This window comes from Panthera leo, chromosome B3, assembly GCF_018350215.1.
Source record: "Panthera leo isolate Ple1 chromosome B3, P.leo_Ple1_pat1.1, whole genome shotgun sequence".
NCBI classification, from domain to species: Eukaryota; Metazoa; Chordata; class Mammalia; order Carnivora; family Felidae; genus Panthera; species Panthera leo.
The window spans coordinates 57,951,933-57,976,975 of record NC_056684.1 but is presented as its reverse complement, the minus strand read 5'-3'; the positions used below and the strand labels follow the sequence as shown (position 1 = coordinate 57,976,975).

The window sequence follows — 25,043 nt, the reverse complement described above, 5'->3', positions numbered from 1 at the left end:
CAGGCAAGAGAGGAGTTGCTATACTAGCAGGAATAACTGACCCTGATCCTCAGGAGGAGGGGAGCTACTTTTACACAACAGGGGCCAGGAGGAATGTGTGTGGGACTCAGGTGGGCACCTCCTATGCTCCCTTGCCCGATTAGAACTGTGAATAGGACACATGCAGCAACCCAGCCTGAGAAGGGAAGGTATGATTATCAAGTGTTCAAACCCCTCAGGAATAAGGTCTGGTCACACCACCAGTGAAGGCCCAAGACCTGCTAAGGTGAAGCTGTGGCTGAAGGCGGTTTAGAATGGATGGTGGAGAAGGGAGAAGGTGAGTATTCACTGTGGCCTTGAGATCAATTGTGATGATCTTGGGGGTCTGTAGTTCATCCAGTAAAGGCCTTCTGAATTGTTTCACAGGAGGAGGGAGGTCAGGAGGCCCATGGTAGAGCTGCTCTCTGCACCTTTGTGGAGAGGTAGATCTGTGTGGCCCAGGAGGTACACAGTGGGGCCAGGAGACCAGGCCTCACAGCCCGCCAACTATAGGGAGCATAACTGAACAAGGACCCCAACCACTTCACTCTGAATTCTAACACCACATTTTTGCTAAAGTATGCTTCCCATGGGCTGCTCCTAGTCAATGACTGAGTTCAGCAGGGATATTAAAGCAAGCCCAGGGCCTCTTGTTCAAATTTTGTTAAGAATTTCAAGACGGCGGGGCACCTGGGTGGCTCAGTCGGTTAAGTGTTTGACTCCTGATTTCTGCTCAGGTCATGATCTCACGGTTCATGGGATCGAGCCCTGTGTATGGCTCTGTGCCGATAGTGCAGAGCCTGCTTGAGATTCTCTCTCTCCTTCTCTCTCTGCCCCTCCATCCTCAAAATAAATAAATAAACATTAAAAAAAAATTTTTAAAACAATAGCAGCATAGCATTAAACCAGGTGTGGGCCCTGTGTGACTACAGGTCATATTCTCATTAAGCTGGCTTTGCCTAGGAGATACAGGTATCCCCCAGGCTGACTTTGGCTTGATAGCTATGTTGAAACTTCTTTAGACTATACAGCTGTCTGAAAGCTTCCATTCAACCTTCCTTCCCTCTCTTCTTCTATTAGGGTCAGACTTACATCGCACTCTGATGGTTATCCCAATCTTCTCCAGCTTCCTCCTCATTCTTTCTCCCAAGAATTTCCTAATAAAATCCTTGCATGTTTAATTTTGTACTGGTATCTGCTTCTCACAAGGCCTAGACTCACACAGCCTTTTAATCCTGCTATGCTATCACATATGTATGTAACAGACCCTTCATCATGACTTTGAGGGTTTTCTTCCCAGCAATAAAAACAATTTAGGCCCCCTGTCTCCTGGGTCTCAGCTGGATGATACTGCTTATGCACAAAATGACCTGATTTCAATATTATTCATTTTTGAGAGACAGAGAGAGATAGAGTGTGAGCGGGGTAGGGGCAGAGAGAAGGAGACACAGAATCTGGAGCAGGCTCCAGGCTCTGAGCTGTCAGCACAGAGCCCCACGTGGGGCTCAAACCTACAAACCGCGAGACTGTGACCTGAGCCAAAGTCAGATGCTTAACCGACTAAGTCACCCAGGCACCCCCAAAATGACCTGATTTCAAATGGGCAACACAGGTTATACAGAGGCTAAACTTTTTTTTATCCCATTTTCATCATGACTTCTCTCCTGTTTGACAAGGCTGACTGTATTTTGGGCATGAGTTTGTAGTAGAAGTTAAAACTCCTGCAGGAGAAAGAGATACCAGATAGAAAAGGGAGATATCAGTAACAGGAGAGAGGATGCATGTAAGAAAGAAGGACAAAAGTAGGGAATAGTTGAGAGAGAAAACAAGGAAGCCTAAAAGTGGCATTTTCTAGAGAAAGACTCTGAACAGGGGTCCCCTTGGATCTTGGATGTTGATAGTCCCAGGGCCAATGTCATTGGCTGCTGGAAAGAGGCTGCTTGCTTTGACTCACTCACTGCTCTCTTCAGGTCCCCAGCTGCTTTTTCAGGGTTGTGTCAATCGCCCAACTTTAACAGAGTTACCACAAACCAGGCCCAAGCTCATCCATTCTTCATGCTCCATCTAGAGCTATGGGAATCCTCCAGTCCTCCAGGGAAATGCCTGTTGCAACTTCATAGCCCCTAGAGCTCCCTTCTAGATGGACTGTTCCTGTGTTACTCAAAACATGTGTAAAAAGTGGTAAGTGAACAACTAGGAGAATTGCTACCTGCTCCAGGGATCAGGAAGACCTTAGATTCCCATACTCCCCCCAGTCCTGAGCTTTTCATCAAATTCCTAGCCCTCCAGGTGTTTATCCATTGTGAGTTGTAAGTTTACTGGATTTTTAACACTCCTTTGAGGCAGCCTGTTTGAACTGTTTTGGTGCTCCTACTCTTACCTAGAGACCATTCTGCTGAGCCCAACACACTTTTATTAGATAAAAGACATAGTGCTAAGCCCTGGGAACAAGAAGAGTACACAGTTCCTGTCTTCAATGGGTTTATATTTTTCTTGGAGAGACACAGTTTGTCACATTATACATAACTATATTCATGGGAGCAGTAAGAAATGATGACTTAAAAAGTGTGAGAGGAACTGAGATGGGGAATGAGGAGACTCACTGCTTGGGGAGGCTTGGGGAGAAAAGGATCTTTGACAAGGAGCCAACCATCAACTCCATAGAAACCCCTTTCACTCACCAGCTCTTGCTCTTGAGGCAGAAGGAACACCCACTGCATGTATGTGCCCCTGAGGATGGACTGGGGCCTTCCCCCCTTTTGCTTCATCTCTTGGGAGCATCACTCCCACACTCAGGTTTAATTTATGTCTAAGGGGCACCTTGGGTACAGTATATCTGCCTGTAGAGAAAACAGTTAGCTTTTCCACGTCTCAAATCCCTCCCATCTTTGAGAAACTGGGTTTAATATTCATGCACCAGGGCAATGTTTGTACCGTTCCATTTGTCTTCGGGCAGGCACGTTGAACTTCTTTCTCTCCAGTACCCAGTATAACACCTGCCTGAACACTGGATAGCAACAATAAGAAAAACTATAATACTATAGTTACTTTAGTAATTACCACTTACAGAATACATATTCTATGCCACGTATGGTACTGATCACTTTATATGTATTAACTCTTTTAATTTTCGTAAGGATACCATGAGGTAGGCGCTTTAAAACATACCCATTTTACTGATACAGTTAACTGAGGTATATTAATACATTCTCTTTGAGACTGGTGGTGTACAAACCCAAAGTATATGGGTCCTCATAGTCCCACACACTCTTAAATATTCATGGCCTAAGAGACACAATGTTTATTCTTCTTGTGTATCCTGGAGATAGGCGGGCAGGTTTTATCTCTATTTTATAAACAAGAAAGTTTGGGCAAAAAAGAATTGCCCCAAACTGAGTCTGAGACTAAGTCTCTGAGAAAGACTTCATTCCAGATCCAGTATTATTTTTCCATCCTAGGAGACTCCCGTGGATGGAGAGTCTGATCCCGCCTGAGCCACACCTTCCCGCCACAGCATTCGAACACAGGATTCAGCAGAACCCTTTGTTGCTGTAGGACTGTGGGTTTCCACTATCATACCACCTTGCTTATGTATGTAGAAGACATCTATATTAATAAGATCTTATATTTGTGGAGCCGATAGTAAACAGCTTTTTTTTTGTTTTGTTTTGCTGCCCAGTATTCATCCCCTTTCCCCATGGCGGGGTGGGGTGGTGGTGGGGAGGCGGTGGATGGAACGCCCATCATAAGAATACTTGTGGAATTCAGAGGGGCCGGATGTGCTCGCTCTCTGCTTTGATAGCTACAATGCTGGCCTTTGACATAGATAGATTTGGTCAGTGGACACTCCCACCGAGGACTGGAATTCTCATTCCCTTTATATTTGTGTCATTTGTGAAAGCAGTTGGGAGCATTCTTGTGGTGCCAGATGGTGTTGTGTTTTCTGGTTTGTTTTTTTTTTTTTTTTTTGATTCTGCAGAGCTGTCTTGATTCCTGTCCACTTCTCCTGCCATTATTACTTCATCATTCTGGTAGTTCTATGAGCCCCCCTGAGAGCCTTTATTTTTCATTTTATTTAAAAAAATTTTTAATGTTTATTTATTTTTGAGAGACAAAGTGCAGGGAGGGGCAGAGAGAGAGGGAGACACAGAGCCCGAAGCAGGCTTCTCTGAGCTGTGAGCACAGAGCCCGAAGCAGGGCTCAAACCCACGAACCACAAGATCATGAGCTGAAGTTGGGATGCTTAACCGACTGAACCACCGAGACGCTCCCCTGGGAGCCCTTAATATCCCTTTTCTACACGAGGTCTCCTGCTTGTTACCAAGAATGTCGATTGAGATAGAGCCCTTTGTAGTGTGTGAAGTGCTTCTGGTCTGAAAAACAACTTCATCTTCTATGTAACCGATGAGGAATCTCTAGCTCTCCTGGCGCCTGATAGCAATTTTAGTTCTTATTTGACATGGAGGATGGCTCTGAGGAAAACAGCACATTTGGGAGATGTGGGGCAGCTTTTAAAAACTCAGCATGACTCTATCATTATGCCCTGTTTGCCGCTGTGGCTCTGTGGCTGCCCAGCGGTCTGGCTGGATGATTGCTGTGTGTGCCGCTCTGTCCCAGCAGTGGGGACCCGGGAGGAACCCAGCCCCAGTTCCCCTATAAGTGTCACTGCAGGCCCTCAGAAGCTGACGTCACCTTCACCTTGGCCGGGCTGCTGTCTCAGCTAGGGAGGGTGTGCTGGGGCCAGGGAGTGAGCCTTTTCTCTAGCTACTCTTCCACCCAGGGAAGAGCGGGAAGGGACGAGGGTGGGGCTTGCTGGGGAGCTGAGCGGGGAGTACTGTTTACAGCTGCCTGTTTGCAGGACCGGCCTCTACGTGTCCTTCCTTCCCACCTTCCCTTTCTTGTTCTCCAGAGGCTCCCTTTCTCTGTTCCATTCCCTATTCCCGCCCATTCCCATTGCTGGCCCTTCCTGCTCAGGAGCCTGCACCGTCTTCCCAGAGCCATGTCAGTTTGCTTTTCCTTCTCCTAAATGTTCCCGAATTGGGTTGAGCTCCTCTCATTGTGAGTCCTTCTTCTTCCCACCTTTAATGATGCTTTCCCTAGACCCCCATCTCCACAAGTGCACTTTGACTACTTAGCGAGCCCCACATGGGGAGGAACCAAGTCTGTTTTGTCAACAGCATATGACCAGGGAGCAGGCAGAAGGCTTGCTTGACACTCGCAGGCAGGGACTGGGGAGTATCCATCATATGAAAGAATGACTGCATGAGTGAGTGAGTAACCTCTTAGCCCCTTCCTGGCTGTCTGATGTTACAGTCAGTCACTGATCTTCTTGGAAGAAGGAAGGGTGTTAGGGGAGGTGTGATGCCTCCAACTTTATTCTTTTTTCTCAAGATTGCATTGAATATTCTGGGTCTTGTGGTTCCATACAAATTTTAGGATTGTTTGTTTTATTTCTGTGAGAAAAAAAAAAAAAAACACGTCATTGGAAGTTTTGTAAACATTGTATCGAACCTATAGATTGCTTTGAGTAGTATGGACATTTTAACATTAATCCTTTCAATCCATGAGCATGGACTATGTTTCCATTTGTCTTCTCTTTCATTCATCAGCGTCTTGTAGTTTTCAACGTCTTCTAGCTTCAAATTGTAGTAAGGCCTTGGGGACACCCCATATTTATCATGAAAAGGTGCCGCTCCATCTGATTTGGTGGAGGACCGCTCATCTATACTTTGCAACCCCCTTGAAAGAGCAGCCAACTGAAAATGTCCATTTATGATGGTAGTATGGAAGACGGCGTGAAGGCTAGTGGCTGAAGCCAGCTGACCCCAGCCTGTGGCTTGAGGTGAGAGCGCGGCTCCGTCGTTTACCAGCGTTTACCAAAACCAGCGGCTGGGCTTCTCTGAGCCACGGTGGCCCCATCTGTGAGGTGTGCGCTAGGGTAGCTGTTTTCCTGGGACGTCCTGGGAACCGGGCGGGAAGCACGCACCCAAAGTTCCTGGCTTCAATCCACAGCCCTGCCTCCACCTTTGCCCCTCCCAGTTACGCAGTGCAGGTGGCACAGGCCGGGAGAGTGGGTGGGGAAGGAGGACTTGAGGGAAGGCGGGGGGGGGGCGGGGGGGGGGTGGGAGGCGGGAGTGACAGGTGGCTCCAGTGCCCTTCGCAGGCGCGCGCCAGGACGCCGGCCAGTTTCCAGAGCGCCCCAGGGGTAGGGGCGAGCGTGCCCCGCCGGCAGAGCTCTGGGCCCGCGGGACCCCGCGTTCCTGGCTCCGTCTTCTGGGCGCGCTCAAAGCCGGGGTCCAGTCTGCACTTGGCCTCGGCGTCAGGCTGCGGCGGCAGGCGGGGCAGCGGTAGGACCTTTCCGGACCTTTCTTGCGGGGAGCCCCGCTCTCCCCGCCTCCAGCGTCCGCCCCGGGGCCGGGCAGGCAGGCGGGCGGGCGGGGCCCCAGCCGCGGCGCCCAGCCCGGGCAGGGAGCCGCCGCTTTTGCTGCGCCGACACTGTGGCCGGAAGCTCCGCTCGCCCCTGGGTAAGAGGCCTCCCGCGGCCGATCTCGGGCCCTCGGCCAGGGGAGGGGGACCGGGCGGGGACACGGGTCACCCCAGAGGCTGGTTGTGGGCCCACCTCCGCCCACACAGCTGGCACCGTGCGTCCCATCCGGCTTCACACCCTTTCCCCACCCGCGACCCCCGCCGCTCTCGCTGCCCTAGTCTGGAGCTCGGGGGTGGTGCTCGCGCTTCCTTCCCGGAGCGTCAGGTTTCGGGGGCGCGAAGGGGCCAACCTGCGAGGGGAGGTTGAAAACTGGAGTATCCGTGGGTTTGGTGTGTGGGAATTTCTGGCGCCTTCCACTTGTTGAATGTGCCACTTAGCACCGTCCCGGGACACCAATAAGTGCTCAGCCTCGGGGACCGGAGGTTGACAGCCCATTTGAACGCAGCGGGGACCCATTTATCCTCTGACACTGCGCGTGGGACAGAGGGGGGACTCAAGGAATCAGCTTCGCCGGGAGCAAGCAGAGGAGAGCATTCAGGGCTCGTGCCGAACCGGAATTCGTGGAAAGGGGAGAAAAGTTCTTTGGTGGAATCGAGCGTCTTAGCATTTGCTCTTCATCTCTCTTAATTAGGAAAATCCCAGCCTAGCTTTTTGCTCAAAGACATCGGGAGAAGAGCCTCTGCGTCTGCCTCGGCTTCTCATTGCTGTAATGTAGGGTTCTGACCAACCTTTGTGCCATGTACCCCTTTGGCAGTTCTGGGAAGACTACGGATGCCTTCTCAGAAAAATACTTTTTAAACGTTAAAAATTTTTTTAAAAAAATATTTATTTATTTTGAGAGATAGAGCACAAGCAGGAGAGGGGCAGAGAGAAGGAGAGGCAGAATCCCAAGCAGGCTCCGCATCATCAGTGCAGAGCCCGACTAGGGGCTCGAACTCACAAATTGTGAGATCACTATCTGAGCTGAAATCAAGAGTCAGATGCTAAACTGACTGAGCCACCCAGTCGCCCCTGAAAGGCCAAGCATTATAAAGAAAGCTATTTCCAAAGCTCTTGTCAAAATATTAAAAAGAATTTATAATGTAGTAATATATGTGTGTTTAAGAAAACCTAATGCATTGGGGCACCTGGGAGGCTCAGTCAGTTGAGCGTCTGACTTCAGCTCAAGTCATGATCTCACAGTTGTGGGTTCCAGTCGTTTGTGGGTTCGAGCCCCACGTGGGGCTCTGTGCTGACAGCTCAGAGCCTAGAGCCTGCTTCAGATCTATGTCTCCCTCTCTCTCTGCCCCTCCCCTGCTCGCGCTCTGTCTCTTTGTCTCTCTCTCTCAAACATAAAATGAACATAAAAAAAAATACCCTAATGCATTAAAGATCTGGCCTCAGTCCACAGCCCTGCCTCCCCCTTTGCGCCCCCCCCCCCCCCCCCCCAGTTACGCAGTGCAGGTGGCACTGGCCGGGAGAGTGGGTGGGGAAGGAGGACTTGGGGGAAGGGGGGGCGGGAGTGACAGGTGGCCCCAGCGCCCTTCTGGGGATCTGACAGCTACCATAATTTTGAAGTAGTAATGAGCATAAACTGTATTTCAAGATATAGGCAACCCCTGTAATAAAAGAAAACATCTGCAGTTTCTTTTGGCAACAATCATAGGTATTGCTAATGCTGCTGTGGTTTTTGCCAACACGTACAATTGAAAAAAATGTTAAATTTCAGTTAGAGATTGGTGAAAGTAGAGATGTGATTTTTTTTTTCCCCATTCAAATTCACACCTTAGGGTAAGATACCCCCCTGATAGTGGGAAGGACAATGCCCAAGGTCAGGTGACATAGCTGTGGTCTTGACACTTCCATTGACTAGCAGCATGACCTTGGCTTTGAACTTCTTTGCACCTTAGATTCTTCACTGCTCAGTGGGGATAATCATGTCTTCCTGCGTGTTTAGAGTACCCAGCACTGTACCTGACAAAGAGATGTGAATGGTTACATTTGTTAGAACTTGTGTGTCTTCCTCACTGGACTACAAGTTTATGGCCGTCACCATTGGTATCACCAGTCCTGGTACATGGAAGGTACTCAGTAAAAATTTATTGAATGAATAAGTGGGTTGGAAAGGGTTGCTTATGATTATATCTGAAAAAACCAAAATTCATCAAGGAGACAGCTGGTGGTTTGAGATATGTCTAAAATTTGGGCTTCTCCTCCTCCTCCTTCTTCTTTTACTGGTTGAACAAATATATAAACACATCTGGAGTTGGCGAGCTTGAGATATCATTCAGGACGATAGGTTGTGTGTGTGGGTCTGTGCGGCTGGTGTTCTACCAGAGAAAATGAAATTGAATGTTGATAGGAAACCAGGATTCCTCTGCAGAGCAGTTTCTCTTCCATCTTGCCTGTGTCTCGGCCTGTTAATCCTATGTGTTGCAACACAGGAAATGTCTAATAGGGAACGGAGACAGACCCATGATGAGGCATTTCTGGGCATAGATGCACATTTCTTTTTCCTCTTTTCTTCTTATCTTTCCCTGCCCGCCACCCATTACATACCTCCTCTGTGACCCTGAAGATTTGGTAAATAGCAGCAGAGGGGGTAAGTTGCTAGAAGGTGCCAAGACTAGGCCGGAAGCAAACTAGTTGCTTCTTAATTCCCAGCCTTAAAAGTCTATGTAACAACAATTGTGGATGGTAACAGGAAGAAGAAAAGTAGGTCCAGCCAGCCCTGAGGTTTACTTTGTAAAAGTGCTAAATTGGGGCAGGAAGATGGGGAGAGAACTTTGAAAGGAAGAAGAAATTTAGAACACACTATAGCTAACTATGTCTGTAACTTTGGGAAGGGCAAATACTGGTGTTATGGACTGAATTGTGTCCCCTCAAAATTCGTGTGTCGAAGCATTAATCCCCAGTGCCTTGGAATGTGACTCTATTTGGAGATAGGGCCCTTAAAAAGGTAATTAAGATTAGAGATGGTAAGGGTAGGGCTTAATCCAATATGACTGATGTTCTTATAAGAGGAAGCGACACCAGGGCAGGCCTGGTTAATACCTTTGTCATTCTCTGCTGCAATAATTTACAGCACTGATCAATCTAAGGAGTTAGTACAACAAGTATTCCCATTTGAAATATCTTTTTTTTTTTTTTTTTTCTGAGAGGGAGTGGGGAGGGACAGAGAGAGAGAGAGGGAGGGGCAGAGAGAGGGAGACAGAGGATTGAAGTGGGCTCTGCGCTGACAGCAGAGAGCACAATGCAGGACTCAAACTCACAAGCACCTGATTTCATGACCTGAGCCCAAGTTGGATGCTTAACTGAGCCACCCGGGCACCCCGCAAGTGTTCCCATTTGAGCACTTGCTTGTGAACCTCCGTTTCCCTTTCCCCCTCATTTAGAAGATCACAGCATTTTGGAAAAGGAAGGGACCTTTGAAGCTTTATCCTTTGCCGAAGAAAGTGTGGCCCAGAATGGTTAAGGACGAGCCCTGCCTGGCTCTGCCTAGAATGTGGACCCAGTCTCCCAACTCCCTGACTCCTGACACGCCCTCAGACAAAGCTTCACCAGGAAGGGGAACTGTGCCATTGGTCAGACATAGGACAGACATGGGCTTAGGGAACCCGGCACACCTGTTACCCAGCCTACCCCTCATTCTGTTCTAACCAGTAAAGGATTGAGTTTGTCATCCCTTCAATCACATTCAAACAAAAGATATATAACTTGTAATTAAAGAGTCTTTTCTCATTGTGTGAAGACCTCACATCCTGGATTCCAAGGAACAATATGAGAGATTAATTGGCCAGTCCCTGTTTGTAGTGAAATTCCGTGTATGTGGGACTGAGCCAGAATCCCAGCACTCCTGAGGCTGATGAGTAATTTTATGGTGATCATTTAATAGACTCCGCCTAAGCTGACCCCCTGCTGTGTGACTAGGAGCAAATTAATTTCTCATCAGGCCTCCCTCCCCCGTGTGTCCCGTCTACAGTCTGGGGATGGGCTCACACATGCATGTTCAGATGTTGAAAGGAAGCCTGCAATATACTTGACTAGAGGCCAACTGAGAGTGATGGACTTGAAGGAGAGCTAAATTGTGACTATTTATACCCCAGAGCATGAGCCACACTCCCATTGGCTAATGCAAGCAGAAAAGCAAGTCACCCCCCCCTCCCCCGCCCCATATAATTCAATCAAAACTTTTTACTTTCAGTTGAAATAATCCAGTTGACTGACTTATTTCTTCCTTTTCTGAAGCCAAAGTGTAAGAATTTTCCTTTTGTAAATAGCATTTTTATTTTCTGCGTGGCAAATATGAGGCTGGTGAAATTGTCAGTTCCTCCCCCCTTATTAGGCTTTCTTGATTGTAAAATGCATGTAGCCTAGGGAAACTTGTAGGACATTTTTCAGCAGCAAAGGGGGCCCAAGTCCTCATTAGTAACTCTTTTTCAGTAACTCTTCAAAGACATTTATTTATTTTTTAATGTTTATTTATCTTGAGAGAGAGAAAGAGAGAGAGAGAGAGAGAGAGAGAGAGAGAGAGAGAGAGAGAATCTGAAGCAGTTTCCATGCTCGGCACAGAGTCTGACACAGGGCTCCGTCTCTCCACTCTGGGATCGTGACCTGAGCCGAAATCAAGAGCCGGACGCTCAACCGACTGAGCCCCCCAGGCGCCCCCAAAGACATTTCTTATGCTTTGTTCCTAAAGAGTTAGGGAACTAAAGAACCCCACTGTGGCTCTAACCCCTGAATCATCAGGAGCAGTACATGGTATTTGTTTTCTGGGTGATTTGCTCCTGGTCCACTACCAGAGCACTTGCTCCACAGCTTAATATTTAATGTTAAAATATTAAAATATTTAATTGTACAACTCTGTAGAGTTCCAACATGGTCCTGCAGGCCTAAATGAAGATTGCTTAATTTTGTTCATTTGTTAACAATAAAGTAATCCAGTTCCTGAACGCACAGGCAGCGACAGCACCTCCATTACTCAAGAAGAGGTGTGCCAAGAGGAAGGGCGCGACCTGCATTACGCCTTTGCAGAACAGCGCTCAGTGGACTTTTAGGGGGTGTGGTTTCTTTCTCTTCCACCTTGCTTTGGACCTTTGCCGCACTTTGACTAATCCGACAGTGTCACTTACACCCTCTCTCATTGTATCCACCTGAGCAAGGTCATGTCCACCTCCTTCCTTTTTTATCCCCTGTGGCTAATTTGTCACAAAAATTCAGTAGGCATGCGTATTCACACCTCCATCTCTGTTGTCACCTTCTTTTCCAAGCACCACACCCCCCACCCCACCTGAGTTTCCGAAAACAACCACTTAGGGGATCCTTATGCTCCTGGTCTCTCCTGTTAAAACAGACACTCTTTTATCGTTGCCGTCTCCCCAGCATCTAGCTCAATGCTTGGCACATAGTAAACACGTGGAAATGCTGAACTCAACGGACTTGCTTCAATTTATCCTCTGTACTTCCCCCTGGGGATCTTCCAAGACATCAGTTGCATCGAGAACGGCCATTAGCAGGGACCATGAGCTCAAATGCACGCCAAGGCGGAGCAGGTGACACAAATGAGTAACATAGACCAGGTGGGGCTGGGGAGAACTGTAACCTTGTGTGGAGTATAGATGAGCAATGACTGCTCAGCTCCAGCTAAGGGTTGACATGCGAGAATGTGGGCCCAGTGTTGTAAGGCCAAAAATCTGGAGGTTTGTTTCGGTGTGATAACCAAAAATTTTACTGTTGGCATTAATTCAAAATTTGAGAAAACTCTGGGAGCCAACCCAAACACATCTCTGGTCTGCATTTCACCTGCACATTGCTGCTCTGTGACCCCTAGATGGGATTGCAACTGTCCAGGGTTAAGCTCCCAGCCGAAACTTCAGTCATGTATGCTTATCCAATCTTATTTCTCTCTTCCCAGTGGACATCTATCTGCTGTAGTCTGCCCTCTTCCTTGTTCACAGTTATATGATGCTCATTCTAGGTGATTCTGCTTGCCAAACCTCAAACCTAACTCCCTGAAACTACCCCAAACAGGCCCTTACCTTGCCCTCCATGTCTCCTGTTTCATAGAATTTTCTTCTGCCACTCGAATGTCAACTTTGCCTTTTTTTTTCCGCCCAGGGTGCCCTTCCCACTTCTCATTCAATCATTCCTTTTCCTCTACCTTGTTCTTATCTGATTCTTTATTTGCATTTCTAATGCCCGCCCCTAACCAGGCCCTTGTCATTCACACGTAGACCACTGCACTAGTCTCCAGAATGACTTCCAGAACTGGTTTGACGCTCCTCCTATTTAATTTGCTCCCTGACACCAGATTCATTTTCTCATAACTTCCCGAAGTTCCCCATTTCTCAAAATGGATTTTCAGTAGAAAGCCTCAGTGTGGCCCTTTATTTTATCTTATTATTATTGTTTTTTAATGTTTTTATTTATTTTTGAGACAGAGAGAGACAGAGCATGAGCAGGGGAGGGGCAGAGAGAGAGACACACACAGAATCCGAAGCAGGCCCCAGGCTCCGAGCGCTCAGCACAGAGCCTGACATAGGGCTCGAACTCACAGACTGTGAGATCATGATCTGAGCCCAAGTCGGACGTCCAACCGACTGAGCCACCCAGGCACCCCATCAGTGTGGCACTTTAGAATCAGACTGTGATATTTTTTTCTTGTCTACTTTTCTACTCCTCTGAACAGCAGCCAAATCTGGTTGGCCTTCCATCGCCCAAACACATTCTGGGCCTTTCCACCTTATCAGCCAGCGTCTCTGGGAAACAGTTGGCACACTCAAACATGTTATTAAGAAGGATTTAATAAAATAACTATTTGTAAAGGTGTGGGCAAGGTTAACAGAAACCAACGAGAAGGTGAAGCAATCGTATTGATTTGAGGCCTGAAAAAAGCAAAGAGAGGACGTGATTACCAGAACCCTGAGAAAGAGCTGTAGCTGAGGGCCACCCCACAGGAAGTCAAGGCTTTTGGCTGAGCAATACACCCAAGTGGAAGTTAGAAGACAAGAGAGGCGAGTTGATGCCTCACAGGTCAGGTCTCAGGGCTCTGAGCAGGGCAGAGAAGGTTGGAGTGAGGTGTGCAGGGAAGTCACCATATCATTGATTCATTTACTTCTGCTATTCCCTCCTCTTGGTGCACCCTCCCATAGTGTTTCCACTTGTCAAAATGCTGCCAGTCTTTTGCCTCCTGCTCAGATTCTGTCTGTCCCACTAAGCTTTCATTGATTACTCTTTCATCAAAATACCTAAGGTGTTTGGCTTGTACTGATTACATTGCACTATAGTCACTAAAGTTAAGGGTAGTTAGAAGTGTGCACGCCATTCTCTTACTAGCTTGGGAAGGGATACAGGCTAGAACTTTGCATTTTCCTCCACACTCAGTAAATTTTTTTTGGAATGAATTAAGTCTCACCTTCATTCATTGTGTGTGCACCTGGCATATAAGGGTATTGAATAAATCTGCTCATCTCTTAATTCATTTTTTAAAGCAAATATTATTGCTGTGGTCTGAATGTCTGTGTTCCCTCCAAAACTTATCTGTTGAAATCCTGGCCCCCAAAAGTGATGGTATTAGTTGTTGGGGTCGTTGGGAGGTGATTAAGTCATTAGCCTTCACGAATGGGATTATTGCCTTATCAAAGAGGGTCCAAAGAGATCTAGAGCCTCTTCTAACATGTGAGGACATAGGAAAAAGGTCCTCACTCACCATGCTGGTGCCTTGATCTTGGACTTCCCAGCCTCCAGAACCGTGAGAAATAAATTTCTATTTATAGGCCACCCTGCCTGTGGTATTTCATAGTAGCCTGGAAGGACTAAGGCAATTACTGAGATCCTTCATTGTGGCAGGTGCTGTGCTAGGTGCTGGGACTAAAACAATGAGCATGTTACATGAGGTGTTTGTACTGACAGGGCTTACTTTCCAGGGGAATGGAGTACATGGTATTCCTTTGTCCCCTTATTATTATACCCTCCTGAAATGCCCTGCTCAACGTCCAGCCCAGGTCCTAGCTGCTCTAGTCCCTTCAGCCCAAGTCGATTCTGTAAGTCATGTTGCCTTCCTTGCCCTTCTCGGAACTTTCTTGTGGTCACTCCGTCATTTGTTGGCATTTTGATGCATCTTTTTTCCCAGAGAGATTAAAACCTCCTGGTGTTTTTGGGCTCTGGTGCTAGACTCTGGTCTTATCTATCCCCACTGGACCATTCCTGTCATCCTCTGGGATGGTCAGGATAGTTGGTGGTAGCAGGCAGAAAACCTCTGTAGTCTACCAAGAGGGTAGCACTAAACTCTCTGGCCACCTCCGTAGGAACAGTTGCCAAAAAATTTGGTACCTTTATTTTCTACACGTCCACCATCTCTGGGTTAGTGGAAGGAGTGTTAGGATTGACTTTCAAAAATCTATGTTTATATTCAAGTTCTTGGATTTAACTAGAATGTTACTTAAACTTCTCTGAACCTCATTTTCAGCATCTATAAATGGGAATAACAACACCTTCCTCTTGAGACGGTTGTGATGATTAAGTAAGAGGATGCATTAGTTCCCTGTTGCTGCTATAACAGATTCCCATGGACTTGGTGGTTTAAACAATACAAATTTCTGTTCCTACAGTACTGTAGTCCAGAAGTCCAACATGGGTCTCACCATAAATCCAAGTGCCAGCAGGGCCACATTTGTTTTGGAAGCTCCAAGGGAGAATCTGTTTTGCTCTGTTTTGTTTTTCTTTTCCAGCTTCTAGATGCTGCTCACATCGTTGGTTCATGAACCCCTTCTTCCATCTTCAGAGCCAGCAACTTTGTTTTTCTCTGACCTTTCTTCCAAGAGTCATGCCTGCCCTCTGGCCACAGCTAGGAAAGGTTCTTCACTCTTGAGGATCCATCCTATTCATACATGGGCCCACCTGTATAACAATGCAGACCACTTTCCCCATCTCAATGTCCTTACGTTAATCGCATCTGCAAAGTCCCCTTTGCCTGCAATGTAACATATTCATAGATTCCAGGGAATCTTTGGTGGGGGGGTGTTATTCTGCCTGCCACAGTTCATACTCTGGCTCCCCAAAATTCAGACTTATCCCATATACAAAATATATTCCCTCCAAGGTCCCTAAATAGGTCCCCTATTAGAGTATTAACGATGGCACAAAATCCAATTTGAGTCTCATTAGCTCCGAAGTCTCAATTTCATCTACTGAATAATCTAAATTACGTGTGAGCGAGGCTCTAGGGATGATCCATCCTAGGGTTCAATTCCTGTTTATCTGTGCGCCTATGAAACTAAAGAAACAAGTTATCTGCTCCCAAAATACAGTGGTGGGGTAGGCATAGGATAAAAGTTATATAGGCATAGGATAAAGGTTCTGCTTGAAAAAGGGAAAAAGTGGAAGGAAAGAAAGGAGTCACTGGTCCCAAGAAATTTTAGAAATCCAGTTGGACAGGGGCCCCTGGGCGGCTCAATTGGTTGGGTGTTCGACTTCAGCTCAGGTCATGATCTCACAGTTCGAGTTTGAGCCCTATGTCGGGTTCTGTGCTGACAGCTCAGAGCCTGGAGCCTGCTTCGTATCCTGTGTCTCCCTCTCCCTGCCCCTCCCCCACTCGCACTTTGTGTCTCTCTCTCTCTCTCTCTGTCTCAAAAATAAAATAAACATTAGAAAAATAAAAATAAAATCCAGTTGGACAAATTACATTCGGTTTCAAGGCCTGGGAATAATCCTCTGCGGCTCTAGGCTCCACCCACTGGGCCATCCTTGATTTGTCACCAAATAGAGTGTGTGGTTGCCAGTAAGTAGTCCTAGTTCATTTTTGCTGAACAATTCTTCCTTTAGTTTATCTCTTTTCTTTCACATTTTCCTAAAGGAGCAAGAAGAAATCTGGCTGCACCTTCAACACTTTGCTTGGGAATTTCCTCAGCTAAATGTTTAATTTTATCTCTTAACAAATTCTCCTTCTCACATAACTGTAGGACAGAATTATCTTAAGCTTTCTGCCCCTCTATAGCAAGGATCCTTTTTCTCCAGTGTTCAGAAATATGTTCCTCACTTCATTCTAAGCCCTCACCATCAGAGCCTTTAATGTTTATATTTCTACTAATTGTCTGTTCCTGGTGCTCTAGGTGGTCTCTAAGATGATTTGTTTTTTTTCTCTACTGTGCTCCTTACTTCTTTCTGAATCTTACCCAGCATGGTGGTAATTGTGGTACACTAAGAAAGATTTTTTAAAAAAATATTACTCAGCAATGATGCCAATGGTCCACTTAAAATTTCTTCTAGCTTGGGGTGCCTGGGTGGCTCAGTTGGTTAAGCATCCACCTCCTGATTTCAGCTTAGGTCATGGTCTCACAGTTCATGGGTTTGAGCCCTGTGTAGGGCTCTACTCTGACAGCATGGAACCTGCTTGGGATTCTCTCTCTCCCTCCCTCTCTCTGTCCCTCCCGTGTTCACTCTCTCTCAAGATAAATAGATAAACTTAAAAAAAAATTTCTTCTAGCTTTTTTATGGCTTATTTTTAACATTCTAATATTTAAATTAGACCATATCATATTAAAAGAAAAAACTTTCCCCTGGAATTTGGCTCACCCTTATTCTTGGCCTACATTATAATTAGGTGGCAGAGCTGTGCTGTTCTGCCCTTAGGACCTGAAGCTAATAGACTGGGACCAGGACCAGGACTGGGGTGGGGAGGTGTCTGTCCAGCAGCACAGGTCCTGGTGTGTAGTAGATTCTCAATAAGCACTTGTGGAAACAGTCTTAGCATCATAGAGATTTCATGTAACTCTACTCTTTCCATAAAGATATACTTACACATTTAGCACAGCTAAATATAATTTAATTTGCAGACCTGTTGTGCGGGAAATAAATCTGTAAATAAAAAGGTAGCTTAGATTATGTTTCCTGATTTTTGGCTCTGCAAATTTAGCCACTGAATGATTGAGACAAATTTAGTATAGGTATGAATGTGCACATGTACTTCTATCCTGTAGAAAACTTGTTCCTTAAACCCCTTTCTGAGCAACTCTGGCTAATGACACTTACCCTCTATCAAGAGTAAAAGGACAAAAAGGATGGGAAGACTTTCCTTGGTGGAGAAGATCGCTCGTTTTGGTAGAGCAGGTGATAAATATATGACAAAGGAAAGGAAGGTCCAGTGCTCTATTCTTCTGGAGTAATTATTGCATTAAAAAATTCTACTGTAGCTATGTTACTTACTTGTAAAAATTTGACCCAATCACCCACATAATTATAACATTCCGCAGTAATATGTAATTAAATTGCTTTTTAGGGGAGCCTGGGTGGCTCAGTCGGTTAAGCGGCTGACTTCGGCTCAGGTCATAATCTCGCGGTCCGTGAGTTCAAGCCCTGCGTCAGGCTCTGTGCTGACAGCTCAGAGCCTGGAGCCTGTTTCAGATTCTGTGTCTCCCTCTCTCTGACCCTCCCCCATTCATGCTCTGTCACTCTCTGTCTCAAAAATAAATAAACGTTAAAAAAAAATTAAAAAAAAATTGCTTTTTAAATGCTTGCCACCTGACAGTTCAATGGATATGTAAGGAGGAGCAGAGAAAAAAATTTGTTACACGTATAAAATCTTCCAACACATCAGGAGATGACTGCTATGAAGGAAGAAATTGTTCCTCAGAGTTCCCGGGAACAGGAGCAAGATACCCCCATTGGGCCACACGGGGAAGCACCTGGTGGGTCAGTAGGCAGGAAAATTGAGGGGAAAGCATGGGCAAAATCTATATTTTTTATTATTTTTTATTTTTAAAATAGTTTTTTATTTTTTATTTTTAAAAAGCACTTTATTTTAAAAAAATGTTTATTTATTTGTGAAAGGGAGAGAAAGAGAGTGCGTGTGTGCACACAGGGGAGGGGCAGAGAGCGAAGGGGACAGAGCATCTGAAGCAGGCAGCCAATGTGGGGCTCAAACTTTTGAACCAGGGGATCATGACCTGAGCCAAAGTCCGATGCATAACCGACTGAGCCACCCAAGGCCCCCACAAACCTATATCGTAGTTTTTGTGAGGCAGGGGGAATGAGATGACCAGGTTTGGGGTTGGCTAATTTGAATAAATTTTAGTGGGCTTTGGGGTATAGGGGCTACCCCAGTTGTCTGATGTCTGGTGGTAGAATAATTAGGGCAGAAGGATACTGCTTTATGAAGTGTACAGCCAGATGGGGGAGGTGGTTCGGAGTATGGGCTCCCCATGGGTTGGTTTACATAATAGAGGGGTGCTCCCAGACAAGCTATTTACTGTCTTAAGGAGTTAGCTAGCACTGGAGGGGCAGTCTCTCTAGGATTAGCAAGTCGCCCAGATGTCAAACAATCCTAAAATACAAAAAATTAAAAACATTATTAATACAGTAGGACTCAAAACACCTCCAGAAAGATTTCATGAAGTGTCTAATCCAGTGCCTTTGATATGTACCACAAATATGACTGCATCATTTACTTGAATGCCCTTCAGATTAAGATGAGATCATATTAAGGAACCACAGTATTTATGAGACAATGTTTGGCATTTTCTTGAGACCCAAAAGTGGTACTAATCCAACCGTAGTAACAATTTCTTTCCTAAGATTTTTCTAGATTTGGATTTGCCGTTTTATAGGTTAAGTCAGAGGGTATGATAGTTAACTTTATGTGTCAACTTGCCTGGGCCACAGGGTGCCCGCACATTTGGTCAGACATCACTCCCGTGTGTCTATGAGGGTGTTTTCTTGAGGAATCCTTATGCAGATTGCCCTTCCAATGTGGGTAGCCTCATCCAATCAGGTGAAGATCTGAATAGAACCAACAGGCTGACCTTCCCACTAACAGAGAATCTTTCCTACCTGATTGCCTTGAACAGGAATATTAGTTTTCTCCTGCCTATACTTGGAACTGAAACATGAGCTCTTCCTGGGTCTTGAGCCTGCTGACCTTTGGACAGAAACTGCACCATTGGCTGTCCTAGGTCTCCAGCTCGCTGACCGAAGATCTTGGACTTGTCTGCTTTCATAATTGTGTAAGCCAGTTCCCAGGAGTATTCTCCATGTCATAGGGAAAATGATGATGTTTGCTTTCGTTCTCTTCCTTACTCTTTTCCGTCTCCTCTGGTCGAAACCTGATTCTATTCTATTTTATTTTCTATTTTATTTTGTAATTTAATTTAATTTAACTTAATTTACTTATTGGCTGTGTGCCCTTGAGAATGTAATCTATCTTCTACAGCTTTTTTCAGTTGTAAAATGAGGATAAAGTGTCCACCTCAAGTGCCCAGCACAGTGCCTGGCACTTAGGAATGTGCTGTAGGGCAGTGATGGACCAGTTTTACATTAGGGATCCGGATGTAGCTTCAGATTGTTCAGAGAAGCCGTGTTGTGTTGGGAAGGGGTGGGAGGGGGATTGGCAAAACTCAGAACTGGTAAAAGGAAAGGTTGGCAAGTTGTGAGTCCCAGGCAGGTGGGTGGGCAGTGTGCCCTAAAGAAGTGCTGTAGGCACTAGATGTGGATTTACCCAGAAGCAAATGGAGTTCAAACTTCAGGGGCCATCTCTTGTATAGGTCCACCTGCATGCAGAGCGGGGGTTCCAGGAGGGGAGGGGTAGCCAGGCTGTAACCAGGAATTATTTCTATGCTTGTATTTCTGATAAATTGCCTCAAAGACAGATCAGAAGAAAGAATCCTGAATCACCAAGAATCCAGACATTTATTGTGATTTATTTTCTCATTCAAAGTTAACATTAACTATCATATCTAATTTTGTATTTGTAACTTCAGTCCCTAAATTGTATAGGCTTCGATGGCCATAAAACCAGGACTGGAGTCCTGCCCCTCTGGGAGATGGTATGTGTGGCCATTTGGGGTTGCAGGATTCTTCTGCCCTGCCCTACCCAACCCAGCACAGAGGCTGTCCCGGGATCTGGAGCCCGGAGAAGGTCCCTCTTCTCCTCTGAACTGTGAGCTCTGGCTAATGCCTGCCTTGCTACCCCAGGGGGTATTCAGAAAAAGTTGTTGTTCACATAAAGTATTCATCATGGCTCCAGCCCTGATGCGGACTCATTGTATGAGTTTTGGAGGATCACCTTGCCTCTCTGATCCTCAGTTTGCCCATTTGTAAAGTGGTATCCATACCTCCCATGCAGGTTCAGGTGTGGGCCCTGTGAATTGTACAGCTCTGTGCACGTGGGAGGGAAATATGATTATAATTATGTTGCTATTACCTGTATTTCTGTTATCTTGCTATTACTTGAAATATGCCCACAACTTACCATTTCAGTAACTAAAGAGCAAAGTCACTGCCCACTCTGACACCGGTGTTTTTATTTTTTTATTTTTTATAAACATTTATTTATTATTAAGAGACAGAGAGAGACAGAGCATGAGCATGGGAGGGGAAGAGAGAGGAGGAGACACAGAATCTGAAGCAGGCTCCAGGGTCTGAGCTGTCAGCACAGAGCCCGATGAGGGGCTTGAACTCACAAACTGCGAGATCATGACCTGAGCCGAAGTCGGACGCTCAATGGACTGAGCCACCCAGGCACCCCTGACACACTGGTTTTTAATTTTTGTTTTTTGCTGTTTCTTCTTCTTTTTTTTTTTTTTTAAGTTTATTTATTTATTTTGAGAGAGAGAGAGACAGACTGAGAGAGGGAGAGGGAGAATCCCAAGCAGGCTCTGTGCTGTCAGGTTAGAGCCTGATGTGGGGCTCCAACTCATGAACCATGAGATCACAACCTAACCTGAAGCCAAGAGTCAGACAGTCAACTGACTAAGATACCCAGGTGCCCATTTTTTATTGTGGAAACTTTTCAATATGTACAAAAATACACTACCATGGGGAATGCCCTCATATATCCATAGTTGGCTTCAAATTATTATCAACTCATGGCCAATCTTGTGTCTTCTAAGCTCCTACCCACTCCGCCTTAAGCAAATTCCAAATCATTTCAATTGTAAGAATTTCAGTATGTATTTATAAAAGATAAGGGCTCTTTAAAAATTATATCAGTATTATTGTTGTATCTCACCCCTCTCCAAGAAATGTAATTTTTTTACTTTTCAGTTTGTAGATTCCTTCCCACCCCTCTCCGTGGGGCAGAAGTTACTTTAAATTTGAACATAAATAGAATTCAGCTGTGAGGCATGTTCCCTCAACTATCTCTTAGGTCTAAAACTGTGAGAACATCCAACTGAAGAGTTAGTTTGAATTAAACTCTGCTGCTTAAATTAGTGCTATAACCTTAGGTAAGTTCTCTAACCTTATACTAAACCTCAATGTTCTTATCTGTAAAATGGGGATACTAACATCTCTTTTATAAAGTTATTTTAAGGAGTCTCTGAGACGGTGTCAGTAAAGTACAACCAGTAAATACTCAGTAAATGTTAGCTATTATTATTATGACAGTTTCTCCCCACTTCTTCCTATCAAATCCTGTCTTCTGGGAGTAATTGGTTGAGAGCTGTAACTGATGATAGATAGCCTAAGGGCTGACTTAAGTAAATAAGCCTAGAGAGCCCAAGGGGGAGGAGCAGATGGGAGAGGAGGAACCTTTCAGGAGTCCTACCACCTGGGCACTAGGGGAAAGCCCTACCTGTGCTGCGTGGACAAGGCTCACTTGTGTCTCGGAGACTGGGACCCACAGGGATTCAGACCATCAGGACATAACAGTTCGGAGTAAGTTTGGCCCAGGGAAGCTGGAGGCCGAGAGGTAGGGTGGGAGGAACAGAGTGGGTGACCAGAGCTGGAGGCTGTTCGTTATCTATTTTTTGCTTTGATTTTGGAAGTGTTCTACAAAGCCGACAAGCTGAAGGTTGGCTTTGTGGTTATTGAAACCCAAAGCAAGGAGGGCCCTGCCTGATGCCGGCTTGAGGTAAAATAATTGTGAAACATACAAAGACCCACTATTTCCTCAAGAGCAAAAGTAGCCGAAAGGTTAAGTACAAGTCTTGCTGGCCCCATGGATCTTTCATTAAGAATGCTCTGAATAATCCTTACTTAGAGGCCCGCTCTGTTTGAACTCAGCCAGGTGTCCTGACACCCAGTGAGTGTCATGTCATGTGCCATAAGATTAGGGAGATTTTGACACAGGCGATCTGCACTGCAAGAAGGGCCAGCAGTGGGAAGGCGTGGAGGCCCAAAGACTTGTCTGGACCGCGGCCCAGAGACCGCAGTCAGGGATGTAAGTAGGAGATGCCGAGGAGACCGACTTCTCCTTTCAGTCAGCAGGGATTTTACTTTGCTAGTTAGGCTACAGATACAGCAAAGCATTTATTCTGATCCCTTAAAGGAGGCACTGGATTTAGGATTCACTGAAGACTGTTTATCTAACTTCAAATAATGAAATTATTTAATTATAAAATCTATTGCATGCACATGTTAAAAGAAAGTTAAATTTGCCTTATTTATTTTTTAAAAGTGTGTGTTTCACTTCTTAAGAATGTAGAGATAAAGTGGCTGTATTCTTCTGTATCATTGGTAGTTAATTCTTATTTCTTTTTTTAATTAAAAAATTATTTATTTTAGAGAGAGAGTGTGTGCTCATGTTGGGGGAGGGGCAGAGGGGAGAGAAAGAGAAAGGGGGAGAGAGAGAAAGAGAGAGAGAGAGAGAGAGAGAGAGAATCTTTTTTTTTTTCTTTTTTTATTTTTTAATATATGAAATTTACTGTCAAATTGGTTTCCGTACAACACCCAGTGCTCATCCCAAAAGGTGCCCTCCTCAATACCCATCACCCACCCTGCCCTCCCTCCCACCCCCCATCAACCCTCAGTTTGTTCTCAGTTTTTAACAGTGAGAGAGAGAGAGAATCTTAAGCAGGCTCCACTCGGGGCTTGATCCCATGACCCTGGGATCATGACCTGAGCCAAAATCAAGAGTTAGATGCTCAACCAACTGAGCCCCCCAAGTGCCCCTTAAAAAATTTTTTTTTGTCATTTTATTTATTTTAGAGAGAGAGAGAGTTAATTCTTATTTCTTAACCTCACCAGTTTCAGGCTACCTTTTCAAGAGACTATGTATGAAATCGTGTAAGATTTATGCTTCTTAGTTATTTGGTTGACAGAAATTATCTGTTTCTTTTCTGATCTGATCCAATGACTGTCATAAAAGGCCAGGTCAGGCCTGGCCTTTCTTTTCTGTTTGCTTTCTGGTTAAGATTGTGTGACCATTGCTTCCTTCGATTGTCTGGTTGTTTTGGTTGTTGCTATAGACTTGATTTAGGTCAATGTCAGACCTTCTTATTGGTTCCTGTGTAATGTTTTCTGACAACACTTCTAGCACCAAATATATGGTTTTTCCAACACCAATCAGTTCTCTGACACCAAGTGGGTGTCCAAAAATTCAATTCTGACATTAATTCCCAGAATTAAATCAGACCCCACAGGTTAAGGGCTCAGCCACATAAGACTGCCCCCACCTCAGATGTCAGCTGCAAATGGGGGTCCCAGGGGACCCACAGTTCTGCCTGGCTGACTACAAGTTTGGGGGCTCCCATGATCCCCACTCCTTAAGTTTTGACAGTTCACTAAAATGATACACGGAACTCAGGAAAACACTTTACTTATGCTTACCAGTTTATTATAAAGTTTGTTTCAACACGGAAACAGCCAGGTTGAAGAGAGCATAGGTATGGGGATTGGGTGGGGGGTAGGAGCCAGGTAGTGACCCCCCCCTCAGCACTTCCGCGTGTTCACTAACACAGAAGTTCTCAGAATCTTGTTCAAGAGTTTTTATAGAATCAGTCCCCACGACATTCTGTTTGATGACTGTTATTAATGAAGCTGATAAAACTGTTTCAGAGGACTTTGCGTTTATAAATATCGAATCCAGAAACAGCCTATGGGTAGCTGCTGAAATAAAACAGAACTAGCTTTCTTGGCTGAATGAGGGAAATATTTGCGTGGACTCTTCCTCTTTCAAGAGGAAAACCATGGCGTGTTAGGCTGGAAGGGAACGAGGAGGTTAAATGACGTTGGATGGAGTGGCTGGAAACCAGGAACTTAGCCAGGCCTCCTCCTAGATCACTATTGTTCAACCCTTTCCAGGAGGTTTTAAGATGTAGTGTGAAGACCATGAAAAAAGGGCTTCTCTTTCTGGGAAGTGAAGGGTTTTGCTGTGATTCTGTCATTTTGTGGATAATATGAAAAGGCAGAATGTGACAACTGTCTGTTCACCGTAAAACATCTTCTTTCCCTACCAAACAGCAACATCCAACTTGGTGGTTTCCTCCACTCCTCAGTCATTTAAAAAAAAAAATCAAATTGAGTGATTTTTAAAATTTAAAAATCTAGAGTTCATTAAAGAACACTTGAGAAAAGCACCCAGAAAGAAGAGGAAAAAGCCAGTTATAGTTATATCAAAACATTAATATTGAGGTGTCAGTACCTTAAAAAAATAGTTTGCCTTCTCTGGGAAGTATGGAAAATATATGTCTGGATTTTTTCCCTTTAACATCATCGCATAGGCAGTGTTTTGTTGCTGTTGATAAAGATCACAGAGACAGTAGAGTACAGTGGTGGTTTAAAACAGAGGCTGTGGCACCAAAGTGCCTGGGTTCAAATCATGGCCACCACTTACGGGCTATATCAT

General features: G+C 45.4%; 1 protein-coding gene across 2 annotated transcripts in view; it reads left to right on the top strand.

Annotated features, from left to right (window-relative positions):
- The first annotated feature begins 6,177 nt into the window (after positions 1-6,177).
- SQOR (sulfide quinone oxidoreductase) overlaps positions 6,178-25,043 on the top strand; it is a 48,783-nt gene continuing 29,917 nt past the window's right edge. Inside the window, exon 1 of one of the 2 annotated variants that reach the window (XM_042942129.1) lies at positions 6,178-6,542. The gene's annotated coding sequence lies outside the window, so the exon portion shown is untranslated. Of the gene's footprint in view, positions 6,543-8,394; positions 8,569-25,043 lie in introns of those variants that run through there. The other variant, XM_042942130.1, reaches the window with a different exon arrangement.